This window comes from Sminthopsis crassicaudata, chromosome 5 (assembly GCF_048593235.1).
Source record: "Sminthopsis crassicaudata isolate SCR6 chromosome 5, ASM4859323v1, whole genome shotgun sequence".
Lineage (NCBI taxonomy): Eukaryota > Metazoa > Chordata > Mammalia > Dasyuromorphia > Dasyuridae > Sminthopsis > Sminthopsis crassicaudata.
Window position 1 is genome coordinate 242,870,710 of NC_133621.1, and position 19,920 is coordinate 242,890,629.

The window sequence follows — 19,920 nt, forward strand, 5'->3', positions numbered from 1 at the left end:
TTTACATGTGAGGAAATTAAGGTGAGCAGAGGTTAAGAAACTTGCCTACTAGAAGTTGTTTGAGAGTATTTGAATTCAGGTTTTTCTAACTGCAGTCCCAGTACTCAATTCAGTGGGCCACTTACCTGTCATTGGGTCTTACCAGATTAGAAAGGCTTGAACAATACATAGTATCAGACAGTTCATAGACCAGACTAGCTGAATTTGGAAAAGCTCAATGCTAGGTAATGATTTTTTTTTTGGCCAAGACTATCTATCTATAGCATAATTGTGATCTGCATTGATGAAGGGGTACTACTAGAGAAAAATCTTCACTTCTTGAAATGTAGAAATAAGTCAGATATCGCCTGCCCAATTTGCAGGAGATTGCTTATAACATGAGCTGGCACAAACTTATCAGAGCTGGAAAAATAATTCTTAATTTTTAGGGTGTTACTAGTAAACTTCCTCCTGGCTTAAGCAATTTGTTCTGTAAAGATAATGTGTGTGTGTATGTGTGTGTGTGTGTTTCCTCTGATTGGTATTTAGGTCTTGCATGTAATTCATATCAGAAATGCTGGTATGTCTTTGCAAGTCCTAGATGCATTGTCTTACTATTTTACAATTTGTTTATTCCTTACCCTGGGTTTATTTTTGGTAGTGTCATTAGGATTTAATGTGATTTGTATTCAGCCTTGTAGATGTTTCACTTCAAAACATCTTCAAACTTCTTTTGCTTTAAAAATGAAGTTGTTCCAGATCTCTTTTTCCCCTAGGTAAGGGAGGTATCTCTGCACTGAGCCAGTACTTGAAAACAATAACCCAGAGCAATGCTGGTAGGCCAGATGGATGGGGAAGCCTATAAAATAAAGGAAGCTCCAGCAGAATGTTTACCTAGAGCTTTTAACTACTGAAATGCTCCACAATTATCCACCTGGCTTGTCAGTCAAGGGAAAAGTGGGACTGCTTGATGGAGCTTTTATGGTTGGCATGTCATGTGGAAGACTTTGTTGCTCTTCTGGTTGAAAAAGCTCTAGATCTCTGAGTTGGCATTAAAGGAATAATAGTAATATTAACTAGCATATGTATCAAAATTTGCCTGTAAAAGTCCCTGATTTAGAGTATCCCTTTTGAGTCTCCATGGTTTTTTTGGTCCAGTCCAGACCTGTGATTTCATCAATGTAGGGACCTATCCTTTAGGTAATACTCTCTACCTGTGAAGATTGCCAGTTCTTTTGTACTTTAAAGTCTGCAAGAGTCCCACAACTGGTTTATATCAAAGGCAAGACTTAGCTAGGTCTTCCTGACCCTATGTCTTTGTTCTATAAGGCTGTGCTATGATGCCTTCACATTTCACAACTAAAGAAACTGGGACTGAGACAGATTAAATGACTTGTTCAGAGTAATAGAGTTAATAAGATTCCAAGTGTAAAAATCAACCACTTTTTCCCCAACCGCATAATATATGGCTACGGAAAAAATAAATTAAGAAAAATTATATATAAATACAACATATTTTGTGTATAAATAACATGTTGGGAAAGGAAAGAGAATTTTCCTTTTATTTCAGCTATTTATCAAATTGCCTAGTAGTATGCCTTTGCAAAATGTTTTTGTGCTTTGTTTTGTTATTTGCTAAGATAATTGGGTCTACTGTTCTGCCACTTGCTGACTCAGGGAATTTCATGATAAGCCCCTGCCACAATGTAGCCATTTCAGATCAAATAAAACAATGGGGGGTTTTTTTGTTTGTTTGTTTTACAAAAGCATATACATGATAAATAAAACATGATTAGAAAAGAAAATATATACATGCATTTCTTTACACATTTCATGCTTTTGTCATTAATTCATATAAAAGACTGTTTTAAATTACTAATACCTACTTATAACTGAAGTGCAGTGATGAATATGGTCTTTAGAGATTAATAGACTAGAGAATTCAGAAAATATTTGAGAGAACATCAATCAACAAAATTAGGCATTAAAATTCATTGAAGAAGGAAACTGAATATCCTAAAGGTCAGTAGATAAAGTCAATAGATTCAGTATTGATTAATAAATAGATTATATAAACCTTAAAAAAACAAATGATTGCTAAGAGAAAGCAGTAAGTATGAAGAAGAATGTGTAAGTGGCATTGAAGGATGAGGAGTATTTGTAGTATCCTACTTTCACCAAGGAATTGAGGGGTATTAAAAAGATGCATATAGTACCAGAAAGCCTGACCAAGGATGTAGGCTCATTAGGAAGAGGCCTAGTCTAAATAGTGCCAGAAGATGGAGGGAATAAGAGAAGAAATAGTTTAATTTGAGAAGAAGTTACAGAACAAATATTAAAGGGAACACAGTGGAAATAGAGGTAGATTTGGAGGACATAGAAAGGAAAGGATTGAAGTGGATGGAAAGGAAGAAATAGAAAGATCAGTATTCAGTGTTACCAGAATACAGAAAGTAAAAAGTCTCATTCAGCCTTGGGACCAAAGCATGGATCCATTTGGTCCCAGTAAATCTCTCCCATTTAATAAATTATTAAATACTCTCTAATCTCTATCTTGCTCAGTTTTTCCAGCATTACACCTTTACTTTCTGGGTTCTTTAACTATATTTTCCTTCTTTGGGAAATTTTTAATTTCTTTCTATCTCAAATAAATAGGAATAATGGACCTTTAGGGAAGTGGGACGTCATAGGGTTAGCATTTACTATGTAACTATAAGTTCTTAAGGGTAGTGTGAGAACAAGGGATGGAAAGTTTGAAACTGCAAGTAGAGAAGAATGATTAAGGAAACTTAATTCCAAATATGGGATTTTTTTTATTTTACAAAGTCACATTAATGTGGAATTAATTTCCATTTCCAACAGCTAACAGGAAGTTGATACAAAGAGGATTAACACTACAGTCCAGGTGACTTCATACAGATCACATTAGTAGATCCACAGGCTCAATAAAAGTGTTTTCTTTGAATTTTCACTTCTTTTATTTTCTTTTACATATTCTCTTCTCTCCTATTGTAGATCTAAAGGGCAGAAGTATCTATGTGACTCTCATCATTTACAAGAAAAAGCAGAGCATGTTCAGGTTTTCAGTCAGATAAAACAAAAGCCCTTATGCCACATGTAGTTATCCATATTATGCAGTTATCACAGATATCTCTAGAAAAAGACCCTAGGTGCCTGAATATTATTTTATGTGCTATAATATACCTTTGTACTTACAACTTTAAAGAAACATTTAAAGCAGGAATTCTTAATTTTTTTTCTATAACAAAGTATTTTGGCAGCCTGGTAGAGTCAGATTCAGTGGACCTTTTCTCAGAATAATGCTTTTTAAATGCAAAAAACGAAATATAGATAGGCAGCTAGGTACAGAGTGGAAATTGTGCTGGACCTAGAATCAGAAAGACCTGATTTCAAATCCAGATTCACTAGTGGTGTGATCCTAGACAACCTCCATCTGCTTCAATTTCTTCAACTGCAAAATTAGGATAATGATAATACCTATCATCTAGTGATATTGTGAAAATTAAATAAGACAATATCTGCAAAGTTTTTAAGCACTTAACTTGACAGGTGTTTAATAACAAGCATGAACTTTTCCCCTTGCCCCTAAGGCAAATATTTTAAAAACAAGTTTTTGGGCCCCATTTTAAGAATCACTGCTATAAAGCTTTAAATTTCTCTTCAATTTCAATACAAGTTTAAAAATAAAATTTTTCTCACAGAATAATAAACATACTTTTCACATGTACATTATATCTTTTTTTCCCCCCCTGAGGCTAGGGTTAAGTGACTTGCCCAGGGTCACACAGCTAGGAAGTGTTAAGTATCTGAGACCATATTTGAACTCAGGTCCTCCTAAATTCAAGGCTGGTGCTCTATCCACTGAGCCACCTAGCTGCCCCCATTATATCTTAATAGAATGTATTCGGTAATTAATATAATTTACTCAGTAAGCATACTGAGTGAAACAGACATTGTGATATTGTGGAAGGAATACTGATAGCCCAACTATTATAGTAATACTGATGCTGGTAAAAGACATAAAGGGCATTTGCCAAAGTATTGACTGGATCCTCTACTTGGGGAAGACAAGAGCAAAAATCTCATGCAGGATGGCTTATAATGTACAACTTTGGAGGATGAGTCCACTTAAATGAGATCATATGATCATTTAAGTACTTTATTTCCTTAAATTAAAGGTGACATTTAAATACCAAACATTCTTTAATACAAAGAAACCAAAATAAAATCCATCCATTACCTGCCTCCACCCTGATATAATACCATTTACTCTTTTTTCTTGATAATTCATATTTGTATACAAGACATTGCCCAAAAGGATAACCTTGGCTTGATTAAAACACACAATTTCATCAACCTCACAGGCATTTTTGATTGAGCAAATTACAGATAAATCCACAGAAAGTCTGATCTTGCTATTTTGCAGTTATCATTCTTGCTAATAAAAACATGCATGTGCATGTCAAAAATGTGAGTCACTCAGTCTCTGGGAAATGTGTAACTAAAGCTCAGAGAAATATACACCCACCTGGGCTTATTATACAAGGGCCAAATTCAATACTTAAAGCAGTAAGAGTTTCTAAATCAAGGCAAATGTTACCCTTTTAGAACAGAATCTTTCCCCTCCCCTAAATGTCACAGCACATTACCACAGATTAAAAGCACTAGATCTCTCATTTTTCTTGAAATGCCACTCTTCAATTTCTTTCTTATTGATTACAAACCAATAAGAGTCAGGTCAGTTGCTTTCCTAAAAAGACTAAAGTAAATCTTGGCTGACAGTATCAACTCACTAAAAATTTATTGGTAACAATGTAGTGAATGGAAAGCTACCTCAGAGTCAGAAAGATCTCAAAACCAAGCCAGCAAAAGGAGAAAGGATGTGGAAGAGAGATAGGAAGTAGCCTGTGCCAGGAAAGTTAAACTAGCACCAACCACTCAATTCAAATCTCAAGTTTTGGGAACAGTAGTGTTACCAGAAGACTAGCTCTGTTCCTAGCAATAAACCCATAACCATCTTTGAAGGTATAAATGGCTCAATATTAGGAAATGATACAATTTCAATCAGTGGAACTAATATTGAACATATTGAATTAATACATGTTTTACAGCTGCATTCTATGGACAATGGGACTTTTCCATTTCTCTTGGAAAAGAAATTTTCCATACGTGTTACCACCTCCATTAGAATGCAAGTTCCTAAAAAGAGGGAACTGTTTCACTTTTCTATTTGTATGCACAGAGTTTAACAGTGCTTTGCACATAGTACCTAATAAATATTTTCTCATTTCTTCATATTGCTGGTTTGACCCTAAAGATAACCTTCCAGTGGCAGAGGCAACTCTCTAAGACTACAAGATATGGAACATTTGAGACCCTTGAATTCTGTTATTGGTAAAAATAGTTTCCTTCCCTAGCTTCCCACACAAATGAAGTTACAGGCCAGACCAAAATTATGCAGATTTTACCTTATACAAGTGCTAAGGTATACAAATTTGTCCACAAAGAATTTTATATTCTACAGGAAGATTAAATGTGTGTGTAAGTACATATATACCAGAAATGATCATTTCTTTCTGGTATTAATAACTAATTTTTGAAGCACAACTAAGCTTTTCCGCCTCTTCTACTTCCTCATCCAGAAATCAACCACTATGGAAAGTCTTGCTCAAAGATTTACCCAAGCTAAGATCTAATCAGAGATAGTAAAAAATTCTAAGTTTGGACTAATGGGAGGATTCCTCTCATTGTGTTTATTCAGACAGGTCTGGGAAAATGTTGATTCTCCTTTTTGTCAGACAGGTGATAAGTCTCTTTGATCAAGATTTAGGTGCTCCAAGTCAAATTCCTCAAGATTCTCACTGTAATATTAATTCTTTCACTAACTATTAATCAGAGTTGATTATCAGATCACATATATATATATATATATATATATATATATATATATATATATATATATATATATATATACACACACACATATGTGAAGATTTTATGTGAGTGTGAATATGTTTATATACACATATATTTGTAAAAATTTCCCACAATTATATGTGAATTTATAAAAAGAAAGTAAATTGAGCAGCAAGTTTACTTCCAATTGGAGAAAATGACAGCAGGATTCAGGGAGGAGGAGACAGAAGAAAAAGATTTTGAGGAATATGTGGATTATTAAAGAGATGGTAGATCTAAAAAGGTTACAAAGGCCCAGTAAAAGAAATAATGAAAAAAAATGGTAGGAATGAAGGCAAAATAACAGTTCCCAGATTTCAAACTATACAGCAACCATTGAAATTATTTGGTACTGCTGCAAAAAATAGAAAAAAGTTAGACCAATGAACACACTAAAAAAGAAAGTAATCAAAAATAAATGAATTCAAAAATCCAGTGTTCCATAAACTCAAAAATATTATTTAGGAAAGAACAGCTTATTTCATAAGAATTTTTAGGAAAGCCATAAAATAGTATGACAAAAATTAGGTTTAAACAAAAATCTCATACTTAATTCCACAAAAGACTATAAATACCATTAAAAAATTGCAAGAGATACAGAATATATATCTTGAATAGCTATGAGTAGGAGATGAATTTTAGCCAAAAATGGGATAGGGATAAAAGAAATAGTTTTGAAATAGATGAAATTAAAAGTTGCTGTGCAAAAATCAATGCATCTTGAATAACAAATAAAACAGTAGATTGGGAAAACAAATTTCCTATCAAAAGGTTCAATATCAAAGATATGTAGCAAAGTAACAGGCATTTCCAAGTAATTAAGTGGTCAAAGAATATGGACAAATAGTTCTCAAAAGAACAGCAGACCATTAACAAGCATATTAAAGAAGGCTTTAAATTGCTAATGATAAAAGAAATGCAAATCCAAACAGTTCTGAAATTCTATCTCATGTTTTATGAACTGGTAATGATGACAAAGATGGAAATAGTCAATTTTTGAAGAGTTTTAGAAAGATAGGCAGTCGAATATATTATAAGTAGAGTTGTGAAGTGTTCTGGGACTGCAATTTGGAATTATGCAAAGAAAATAATTTAAAAGTCCATATCTTTTGACCCATATAACCAAAGGCATATAACCAAAGAAGATCACTGACAAAAGTAAAGAATTCATAAACATGAAAATATTTTTATAGCAGTACTTTTTTTAGTAGTGGCAAAAAACTGGAAGTAGTAATAACTAAGTAGGTATCCATTTGACTAAATAATTGACTAATATATTGACTAAATAAATTTTGGTACATAATGGAATATAAAGAGAAGTATGGAAAGACTTAAATGAATTGATGCAAAAAGAAATGATCAGAACCAGAATAGTAATATTCAAAATGATTATACACAAATAAATGTAATGAACAACCACCATAAAATAAGTGAAACAATGCAATAAAATGACAGTCTCAAAGAAAAGATGAGAAAATGCTTCCTCTGCTCCTTAGCAGATGTGGGGGGATCATGAATGTAGAACCTTGAAGATCATATCAAACTCCTTTTTATCCTGCTTTTTCTTTATCATAAAAGATGTTTCTCTGAGAGAGACATGGGCAAGGGTTACAAAAGGAAAAGTATCAACAAAAGATATTAATGAAAATCTATTTTTAAAATGAACTTTAAATGACAAAAACAGTACTGGCAAGACTGAAATGTGTTATTACATTTCTCAAAGAGGGTAAATTGATGCAATCTTTTCAGAGATAAATTTGGCAATATATAATAAGAATTAGAAAACTGATCATACCATTTTTCCTGTTGATCCCACTGGGAAAATTTCCCAAGGGTATAATTTAAAAGGAAAAAGAACCATCTATACAAACTATCTATAATAGCTTTATTATCTAATAGTTGGGTAATGGTTGGAAAAATTGTGGTATATCATCATAACATGCCATCAAAAATGACAAAAAGAATATAAACATATGGAAAGACAGCTGGCATGATGAAAAGTAAATACAGCAGAATGAGGAAAAAGTAGCATAAATATCAATTGTGACTAGATTTACTTATATTATCTATGTAAGTATGCAAAGATTAGAAGATATAAATTTATTGTTATTATAAAGATAATGTTAAAGAATGTATTAAGATAAATAGTTCTAATCCCATGGTTATACTGATGTTTATTTTTGCTTGTTTTTCATTTGGTTTTATTAACATTGTTTTAAGTTTATTCTCCTCCCCTTCCCCCTTCCCCCAGGCTGGGGTTAAGTGACTTGCCCAGGGTCACACAGCTAGGAAGTGTTAAGTGTATGAGACCAGATTTGAACTCGGGTCCTCCTGAATTCAGGTCTGGTGCTCTATCCACTGCGCCACCTAGCTGCCCCCTGTTTTAAGTTTATAATAAAAAATGATTTTCAAGAAAACCACAAAACAAAATCCAGCATAATCAAGAACACAAACTGCTAGACTAAGCTCATTTTCTTTTCTGATAGCATTCTGATAACTTAAGTTGAGGGAAATGCTCTGCATAGTTTGCCTAGAATTTAGCATAGGTTTAAATACAGTATTTTATAGTTAGATTATTGTATAGTTAGATTTCAAAAGAGAATAGAGCCTGGAATTGGGACTTCATTGGAACAGGAACTACTAGATGAAAAATTCTCTTTATTATAGTAGATTAGCACCCTTTCTGCCATTTATAATTCTTAGAGAACTGTCTATAACACCAAGTAGGGTAAAATGATTTACTCATAGTCATATAAACAATATCTTTCAGAGGTGAGACTTAAACCCATGTCTTCATAATTGAGAGATCTGTTCTGTCTCTGTTATGTCAGAATATGATTAAATGATTTCAGAAATGGTTGGATAATTAGAATCAAGATATAGTGGTAAATGACTCAGTGTGGATGGCATGGGCCAGCAGGAATCTGTGCTTAGTCTTCTGCTATGTAACATTTTCATCAATGACTTGGACAAAACCATAAATGTCAAGCTCACTAAATCTGCAGATGATATAAAGCTCAGAGATAAACTAACACTGAATGTCAGAATACATTTTCAAAAACATCCTCACAGATTAGAGCACTAGCCTGAATCTAATAAAATGGAATTTATTTAGGATAAATGTAAAGTTTTACAGGTTTGGTTCAAAAATTCAACTGCACAAGTTCAAGATGGAAAAGTCATAGTTGGACTGTAGTTTGTATGAAAACAATGCAAGGATTCTGGTAGACTGATAGCTCAATCTGAATCAGCAATTTGTTCAACAGTCAAAGAAGCTAATGTAATCTTAGATTGTATTAGAGAAACAAAGCTATCAAGAATGAGGAGGAAATAGTCTCTCTACTTTCAACTATTCATCAGGCTTCACCTGAAGTTTTGTCTTCAATTCTGAGATTTGTGGTTTTTGCAAGGGCATTGATAAACCAGACTGTCTAGATGAGGCTAACTAGGATATGAAGAGTTTTGATCAGGAACTAGAGAAGGAAAAGAGAACTAACTATCCTGGAGAAAACATGATAGCTCTCTGCAATTATCTAAAAAGTTGTCATATGGAAGATGGATTAGACATTCCATTTGGGTACAAAGGACAAAACCAGAAACAATTGTCAGAAGTTGCAAAGATGCAAATTTAGGTTCCATGGTCCAAAAATTGGAAAGATCAGTGTTGAGAGTTAGAAAATTCCTCTTCCTAAAGTCTTCAGAGGCTGAATGACTACTTATTAAGCATGTTACAGTGTGGAATCTTTTCATGAATAAATTGGGGGGGAAATAGATGGAAAATGAATTCCCTTCCAATTGAAATTCTATGATTTTGTGATTAGATGGATACTCCAAGAGAAGGAGATAGGTAGCAAATAGAATGTTGATTTCAGGAAAAACCAGTATTGTAAACGTAAACACTGCTAGGATATATGTAACACCGAGAATGACAAGAAGCAAGACTAGCCAATTTGTGAAGAAATGTAATTGCTAATCTGAGGAGTTTGTGCTTTATTCCAGATGGCAATATGGAACTGTTATCAAAGGTTTTAAGGCATGAGAATGGCATTATCAGTTCTGGACCTTAATATATTGTACAAGATTTAATATCAATTAGCATAGAGAGTTCACAGAGAACAAAAAAGGAGGAGGTATTTTTGCTGGATTCTGTTTTATAAATATTTCACTTAACTCAGTGATGGCATCATCATCATCATTATCCCAACAAGAACAACAATCCCACTGAAATCATGAAAGGAATGATTTCAGAGAAATCTAGGAATATGTGTATGAAATGATATAGAGTGAAGAGAGGAGAACCAGGAAAACAATTTATAAAATGACAACAGTAAAGACAAACAACTCTGAATGCAATTACCAGTTAAACATCTATTAAGTACCTACATGTGCCAGGCATTGTGCTAAGCACCAGGGATACACAAAAAAAAAAAAAAAAAAAAAAAGGCAAAAGACAGAAGAACAATCCAAAGGAGCTCACAATCTAATGAGGGAGACAGTAAGCAAACAAATATGTATAAACAAACTATATAGAAGACAAATGGGAAATAGAGAGAATGAGAGGGAAGGCAATAGAATTCATAGGGATTGGAAGAAGCTTTCTATAGAAGAGAATATTTTAGCTAGGACTTAAAGTCAAAACCTTAATAACAGAGGACCATTCAGGATGCTACCTAACATCTGACAAAGATATGATAGATTCAGAGTGTAGAATGAAACTTTTTTTGTACATGACCAATGGAGGAATTTATTTATTATGACTATATGTATTTGTTAAAAAAAAAAAAAAAAAAAAAAAAAGAAAGAAAGAAAAAGAAAGAAAGATTTGGCTTGTTTTTTTTTTTTTCTTTTTTCCCTCCTTAATGGGGGAGATGAAAAGGAAAGAAAATAATTTTTTATTCATTTTTTTTAAAATACAATTCACTGAATTTTTACCAGAATTTTTAAAGTACACTGCACATCTAGAAACAAATGGCATAACCAATTTTTTTTTGCACTACAAAATGTGTAAAGCTGTATACACCCAGAAGCAAAACAATCAGTTCTTTAACAAACAGTTTCTATTCCAGTGTGATGACTGATTTATTAATGGAAGCAGCCAAACTTTAGCAAAAATAAAAAACTGCTATAACAACAGAAACTTTGTTCTACTCAATTCCCAAAACAACACAGTCCTGCTGACCAGTTCCAGCTGTTCGGGCAGAGCAGAGAACACAAAATCATGGCTTCCTAAAATATATTCACAATTAATTCTCCAACTCAAAATACTTTTATTTTAGGAACAATATGATTTTGGGACAGAACACCTGGAAATTCAAAAACCCTCAGCATGTGCCTTCACCTTTATTTTATTACTATAAAATATTCCTTTCTAGATACCTCCTGGATTCTGTGGCTAAGACACTAAACAGAAATGGAATAATTCAGTCACTATCTCTAACTTGTTAAGTTGGACATGAAAAAGGCTTTCCTTCAAAGTTACATTTTTAGCTAAGTTTCTCCAGTTTTCAATCTGGCAGAGGCAAGAGCTCTCCTTATTATGACTATTGTTGAAATCAAATTTTGATTCTGAATAGAAAGCATATGTAGCCATATATCTGATTAAATAGGGACTCGAGTACTGGACTGGAGAATACTTTGTATCTTCCACAGTACCCTCTACAACCTTGCATGTGGTGTATAGGTAATAAATATATCAACTTTCATCTAAGTTAAAAGAACAACAGACTTAGAAGAAATCCTGAGTTCAAATTCCAGACCACTTACTAGCAAACAATAACGCTAACAATAATGTTGCCAAGCACTTTACAAATATTACTGCATTTGATCCTCACAACAATCCCGAAAAGTAGCTGTTATCCTGATCCCTATTTTACAGCTGAGGAGACTGAGAGAGACAAGGGTTGAATGGCTTGCCTAAGGTCACACAGCCAGTAAGAATATAAAGCAGGATTTGAACTCAGAACTGCTTGACTCATGATCCAGTAATCTCTTCACCACTGTGTCACCTAGCTACTATGTGTGACATTAGGCAAATCACTTTTCTGAAACAGTATCCTCATTTATAAAAGAGATAATATTTGTTCTGTTATTGTCAGTGGACAGCTAGGTGGCAACATGGATAGAGTGCCAGGCCAGGAGCCACAGAAGCTCATCTTCCTGTGTTCAAATCCAAATTCAGATACTTATTAATTCTGTAACCCAGGCAACTAAGTTAACCTAATTTGCCTCAGTTTGCCTTCTCTATAAAATGATCTGGAGAAGGAAATGATAAACCATTCCAGTATCTCTGCCAAGAAAGCTTCAAAAAGAGATCACAAAGAGTAGGACATGACTTAAAGGACTAAACATTTATTATCCCATAGGGTAGTCATGAAGAATATAAACTATTGTTATTAATCAATTAAATGCCTCAAAAAATCAAAGCAACAGTTACCTATAAGGGGTCTTGTTTTAAAATTCATGTGACTGAACATACAGTAGTTAAACAAAAAACAAAGCCTAGGGATATACTGCATCAAATCTTTCAGTTTTGAGACTGTGAATAATGACATTGGAGAGTTTCACTTTTACTTCATTTTCCCCATCATGCTGTGTACTCCATCTAAATTGGCCTATGTGCTACAAGATGTACAAGGCATTCCTTTTCCTATATCTATGTCTTTGTCCCCCATTCCTGGAATGGAATGTTCTCCCTTCTTAGCTCCACATCTCTTTCAAGAGACTTTTTCTTATTCTCCAAGATGTTCTTGTCACAATTCCAAATCACCACGTATTTTGTTTGGTATAGATGATATATTTATTTATCTAATAAACAAGTTATATTCCCCAGAACAATGAGAGCTCTATAAGAGCAGGCACTGTTTCACTTTTTTTTTTTTATATAACCATAACCCTCACAAGACCTGACCCCACAGCAAGTGTTTAATGTTGTTCAGTCATATTCAATTCTTTGTGACATCTTTCGGTTTTTCTTGGCAAAGATACTAGAGAGGTTTGCCATTTCCTTCTCCTGCTCATTTTACAGATGAAGGAATTGAGGCAAACTGGGCAATGTGACTTGCCCAGGATCACACAGCCAAAAATTGTCTGAGGGAGGATTTGAAGTTGGGGAGATAAATCTTCCTGACTCCAGGCTCAGCATTCTATGCACTGTCATCTAGTTGCTTGTTTGTTAATTCAATCAAAATCATTAGTCTATTTGAGGACTCATCTTACAAGACACTTCATCTATTGATTCAGGGCTCTTTCTCTGTCTCTCAAGCCTGGAATGCTCTCTCTCTTCCCCTCAGATGATTTCCTTTAAGACCCAATTAAAATCATATATATATCTTCTATGGGAAAATCTCCCCAATCCTTAATTCCAGTACCTTCTCTCAGTAAATTACCTCCTATTTATTTGGTATTTAGCTTGCTTTGTATATGTTTGTCCTCATGTTATCTCCTCCATTAGATGTAAATTCCTCGAGGGCAAAAACTGTCTTTTGCCTTTTTGTATCCCCAGGGCTAAGCATAAACTTGACATATGTTTACTAAATGTTGATTGATTTTGATTTATCTGCTCACTGAAATTCTCATCCTTAACTCTTAATTCTGCCCTCTAAGCCGAAGGAGGACAACCCCATCCCTCTTCCATCCAAAAGACCTTCAAGTGTATTAAGACAGCTGGTATAGTCTTCCTAAGACTACCCCTTTTTGGGTTAACTATCTCTTCTTATGGAAACTGAGATCCAAGAGAGGTTGTCACACAACTAGAAAGTCACAGAGACAGAATTTGAACACAGACCTTTTGACTCCACTGCTACCTACCACTATCCCAGACTTCCTCCTCATAATAATTTTAAACTGCCACTTAAACATATTTAATACAGTTAATTTCACTACTATATAATGTGGCTCCTTAAATACAATCCAAAAACAATTACTGGATACCCATTTTCCTTCTGCTTCAGTCACTCCATTCTAAAGCTACTTGGCAGTATCATAGATAATGGATTCCTGTTTTATTTCTTAAAAGCACTATACAACATATAACATGTTGCCCTCTTTCTTTGCAATATTTGCTTAACACAGATATGCAGAAAGATAGATTATTGTATAACAATAATATATCTAATAATCATTGATATAATATCCTCAATAATTGATGAATATTTATTGATTTCTTATTAAAAAGTCTATTAAATAACTACTACATACAGGGCATTAATCAACAAGCATCCATTAAGGCAGCCACTATGCTAAACACTGATTTAAAAGCCAGGTAAAACATAAGTGCCTCCAAGCAGTTCACATTCTGATGGAGAGACAACCAGCAGATGATTGTGTATAAATAAGATACATACAGGATAAATTGGAGACAATCTCAGAGGAAAGACAGTGGATTTGAGCTTAGTTTTGAAGGATGCCACAGAAGACAGAAGGCAGTGATGAAGAAGGTATAAGGGACAGCCAGTGAAAAGGTAATAGTCAAGAAATAGAGATCTGTGGCCAATCAAAAGACAAACAGGAAAGGGGAAAAGTTTAAGGAAATTGTTGTATTTGAGAAATAAGCAAGGACATCAATGTCACTGGATTACTGTGCATATAAAGGGAAATAAATTGAAAGGTAGGAAGGTACCATGTTGTAGAAGAGCTTTAAAAGCTGAGAAGGTTGTTTGCTATTTGACCCTGGAGGTAACAGGGATAAAGTTTAGGGAGACATAGAGTGACATAGTCAGATACTTGTGCTTTAATATCAGTTTAACAGATGAGAAGATAGATTAAGTGGGAAAGGTCTTGAGGCAGAGAGAACAATCATTGTATATAAAATTAATAAGCTATTAGTGTAATAGAAGTGATTAGGAGAGCTGCTGGAATGGAGCACCTCCCATGAAACTAGGAATGTATAGTCTGATTCTATGGGGAGAAACATGGTGCTGTGTGGCACCTAAATACTTGGGATTAAATAATACAGTCATGCCTTATTGATGAGGGTTGGGGTCCCTTTAAGATTCCTAATTGCCCAACCTATGACTGACCTTGATTCACAAATCCTGGTCAAAGGCACCCTTTGAATATCCGGGCCCAGCCCCTCCACTCTCAGCTCAGCTTCTCCCAGCCCTCACCTGATCCGGGCTAACTGAAAAGCCCACCAGAACTGGGTACCGCCCATCATCTTCTAGGTATAAAAGAAATAAACTGGAACGCCCTCTTTGCAGGAGCCCTCCCAGCGAACACATGGTATCCTTCCAGCCATGTAAGGGTCCCTGCCCGCCAATGGCCACCTTCGGCCCTGGCGTCTTTCTAACTGAACTTTACTTCCAAATTCCTACAATAAACCTTTTATTTATCAATCTAGGTTTTCGGGCCTATAAATTCATTTTACAGGGGACACTGTGCCTCATGGGATTATCTATGAGCCTTTCCCTCATTAGTCCCATGGTCCAATATAGAAGATTTTCCGAGGAAAATCTCTTCTATAAAGATGAGATAGAGAACACCAAAAAGAACCTGTTTTCCTCTTTTGGGATGAGAATCCTCCTGGATTGAATTTAACTTCTGTGAGTTTCATGGTGGGGGCCTCCTTGAGCAAAGTGGCATCTAGGGAAAAGCTTTTCAAGTGCCAAGCCACACAAAAAAGGGGGGGAAAGGGAGGGAGGGAGAAAATATTAGAGACACTGGCATTTCTTTTTAAGTTTTTTGAGTGGGTGGCTTTTCCTGGTTCAGTCAGCAATCTACTTTGGCACAACTCCAATAATGGGAACTATGGGGACCAATAAAGGATTGTTGCATCATCCGAAGCACAAATCCTTCAGTATGTCTCTCCCCATGGAGCTAGGGTGTGCATACGTAGTTCCACTGGAGGTAGCCAGTTCAAAAGATTTTGGATCTATGTCAACCCCTTATTAACTAGTCAGTCAGCTAAATAAAAATAGCTAACATTTATATAGCACTTACTATGTTCCAGGTTTTGATTGTTTGCCTCAGTTTCCTCATCCGTAAAATGGGGATAATAATAGTACTGACTTCCTGAATTGTTTTTGAGGATCAAAGGAGATATAATTGTAAAGTATTTAGCATAGAACCTGAAACATTTCACTCTAGTTACTTATTGCACATCTAAGTGCTTCTACCTAGCTAAGCTTTTATTAAGTGCCCACAGTATGAACACTGAAAAATAGGCAGAGAAAGCATAAATCTGGCTTGGGTGCATCAAGACAACTTATATTGTCACATAAATTGGAAGAAATTCAACATGACTGATTTTTTTGTATGTGCTTTCTGGGGATGAGGAATGTAGGATTACATTTTACGTGGTGCAAAAATGTCAGTCATGGTTTCAATGCAACATAACTTTTCAGAACTTTACTTCATACTAGCTATGAAATAGGTAAGTTTATTTTTAATTTCAGGACCCTTTATCACTTCCATTTCTTGTTGTATCAAAATACAAATTGTCTGCCATTTCAGTGGTATCAATTCCTGCTGCCTCAAAAATGAAACTATTCTGATCTTTCCAGAAGGCATTTTTTTTAACATAAAATTTGATCTTAATCATCCTGGAGTAGGTGGTAAAATCACAACAAATTATTTACAACAAATAATTTAACTCAGTTCTTCCATAAACTAATAAAATCCACTCAACTAGAAAGATGAAGGATTCTTTTAATATAGTTTATAAGCATATTCTGCCTAAACACTTATTAACTAAATATTGCATTGCATAAAATCTAGATTGATTTCTTTCCCTATGTACTGGTTCTATTTGATACAGGAGATTGATGCCCAACTTAAGGAACCAGCTCTACTCAAAATGAATTTTTTACCAGCTGGCATCAAGGGGTCATGCTACTATGCTCTGAAGAACAATGCCCAATGCAAAAAGAAACTACTCTTGATCATCATTCCATACCTTTTTTTTTTTTTCTTTCAAGAAAAACCTCAAATGCTGACTACTGATGACTGATTCAGGCTCTGGGTTAAAATGTCTGGCAAATTGCAAATCACTGCTTCCTGGATAACAATCAGAGTTTACAAAAACAAATCTCTTCTCAAAGAAGCAGGAAAACCAAATCTATATTCTCTGCTTCCAAAAATATATTCCCCCCCCCCCTCTACATTTGATTGGTCTCCTGGTAAGCTAGCATAAATCAAGCTATTCAAAGAAGATATTTGTTCTGGTCCTTTATGTTTGAGAAAATCTTGTTCCCAATAATCACATAGAGTATACCCTTCTAATTCATTCTTCATTAGTGATATGCTATACTACAGAAATAAGACAAAAAGGACACTCTGTAAGTCAATGGTTTCTTAAAGCACAGCAAACAAATATTGATTGTGCAAAGTCTTCCTGATTTAACTGGACAACATTGTTATCCTATTTTAAAAGATAAGAGAGATAAAGTAGAGAAGACAGCGTTGTTCACTAAGTTTTAGAAAGGTATTCAAATGAAGTATTTAAACATAGTATGTACTGATGCCCCCAAGAGGGATATGATTCAACTCCCCAAACGGAATTTCTCATATCCTATCTGGTATTATATACTATGCATAGTGAAAATGGTAAAGAAAAAAAGAAAAAAAAAAAAAAAAAAGGACAACAACAAAAAAACTTCTTTCTTGAATAACTGAGAGAAGACTTAGAAGAACTTTTTTTTTGCCTCTTAATAAAATATTTTTTCTCCCCTTCCCATCATCTCCCCAGAATGGGGTGTGGATGGCCTGTGGATGGAAGGACTGGGAGGTGGGAAGATGAGGGCAAAGAGGGAGAGGACATTGAATTTTCAAAGCTTCAGGAATTTTCCACGTAGAAAACCAGAGCGAAGGCTAGTGGTTAAACTACACTCTTTACACTCTTTCCCCCCTCCCCCCAGGGAATGTTCCTGTTCAAAAACAGGAACGGAATTGGAGAAGGAAACCAAACCCTGGAAGAGGAGGAGCAGCAGCTGCAAAGACCAGCAGCTGAACACACGCTAGACACACCGTGCCATTTCCCTCCCTTCTCCTAAAGTGCCACAAAACAAGTTTACCTGGGTGTAAAATCGCCAGCACAGCAGCAAAAGTTTACTTCCCCTGAGGGTTCATAAGCTCAGCACTCTGGTCCCCTCCAGGCTTGTAAAATATTAATCCTTTTGCTTCTCCTTCCGGGGTTTTCCCACCCTTTCTCCCTCTCGAATCATGTCAGGAATCCGGGAAGGCAGTGAGCTGGGAGCTGACATCACTCCCTGTTCCAGGTACCACCCTCCTCCTACTGCCTCCTCTCCTTCCCTCCTCTTCCCTCTCTTCCCCCCTCCCCCCGTGGGGACTAGCCAAAGAGAGTCGGGGAGCGGGGTGGAGTTAAGCACTCCTTAACCCCAGCTGATTGGACCCACAAAAAGTCACTCAGAGAGAGTTAACTCAATTTGCAGATTCCAAGCTAAACGAGAGTTTTGCTGGAAGTTGTGGATGTTGGTGACAAAAAAAAAAAAAAAAAGTTGATTTTCCTGCCATCTATAAGTGAGGGAAAAAATAACCCTGGGAAAGACCTCTGTATGAAACTTTTGAACTTCTTTTGCTATTGTCCCTTAGCAATCGGAGCTGAAATAAAATTAAACCAGCTAAAAAGACCCACTTTCAAGCAACAATTGCTTCTGTGCCATGGAAAAGTATCCTGGTCTTTAAGGATGTAGAAAAGGTATAGACCTTATTGTCATGCAAACAAGGTCAATTACAGATCATCTCCCCACATTTTATTCTTGGATATTTGGATTTTCCTCAGGAAGGTCACTAAAAAAACAAAAAGCAACATCTTATCACAGGAATTTTGAGTGGGATCCTTGGAACATGCTTTTATTTAGTGATGTCTGACTAAACAAGCACATGGCTGCCTTTGCCTTTTAGCAGTAAAAACCAAAACTAATGCACACACACATCACATCACATCACACATCTACCCGGCAGATATGGAAGGAACCTCTGGGAGAATTAATACAGTGATTTATCTCTTTAAGAACTATTATTAAAGTTGTCATTTTAATACATTAGTGAGGGAGTATCTAACAACTCCAATGAACAACCCATATGAAGTAATTGAATTTCTGGAGAATCAATTGAGGTTGCTAGACTATCACTTAAGGAGAAACCCATTTGTGCTTGACAGTTCTCACAACGTTTAATAGTCCCCTGGTGAGGAGAAATGAACAGAAGAGAATTAGTCCCAAGAGGGTCTTTTCATTTATCCTAAGTCTGGTTAGCTGGCTTTTAAATACACAATCACTATTTGTAGATAAAGGGGGGAAAGTCTCACTTCTGAAAGAAAAAAATATATATATTTATAACTAATTTCATTAATGCAGTGGAAGTTGGAGTAGAGAATTTCCTATCATGTTGGACCTTTCCAGTTGAACAAGACTCAACCAGGAGGACTTACTCCCTCAGTAGGTTATACTCAATGGGAATATAAAAGCTTCACATACATACCTCTCATAATTTGGCTTTCTTCCAGATCTCCTTTGGATGTGAGGGAGGGTGGAGGCATGGATTTCTCCCTCCTCTCCAGGCCCCAGAAGCAATGTTAGCCTAGGTGAGCCTGAGCCAGAACCTCAAATTCCTGGATCCCTTTTCTTTGGTTTTCCTTTCCTGAGCACAGATCAAACAGCAATTCTGAAAGACTGATGTTTCCAGCCTTGGCAGCTACCTCATAGATTTAAGAATTCTGGGGTCCTAAGATTGTGTAAGCTGACCAATAAGAGATGCTTCCTGGGTAGAACAATTTTCAGAGGAGAAAACTAGCAACAGAACATCCTAAATCTGAAGGGGCTAATGTACCTTTCCTTTTGGATTAGAAGATCTGGACTTTGAGAGTTACCTAGGTCTAAGAAAAAAAAAAGGGATGATTCCGGAATCTTTTTCCAAAAATGAGGTAGGCTCCATCTCAGTCTTAGTGTTCTAAGAGTACCCCTGAATGTTTGATAAGCCTTTCTTTAATGCTATCAGCAGAAACTGCCT

At 35.4% G+C, this 19,920-nt stretch overlaps 1 protein-coding gene across 5 annotated transcripts in view; it reads right to left on the minus strand.

Annotated features, from left to right (window-relative positions):
• Window positions 1-18,207, minus strand: part of PPFIBP1 (PPFIA binding protein 1) — a 218,261-nt gene extending 200,054 nt beyond the window's left edge. For 4 of the 5 annotated variants that reach the window (XM_074270676.1, XM_074270673.1, XM_074270675.1 and 1 more), the window contains exon 1: window positions 17,964-18,207. The gene's annotated coding sequence lies outside the window, so the exon portion shown is untranslated. The remainder of the gene's footprint in view (window positions 1-17,963) is intronic. The other variant, XM_074270672.1, reaches the window with a different exon arrangement.
• Window positions 18,208-19,920: the final 1,713 nt, after the last annotated feature.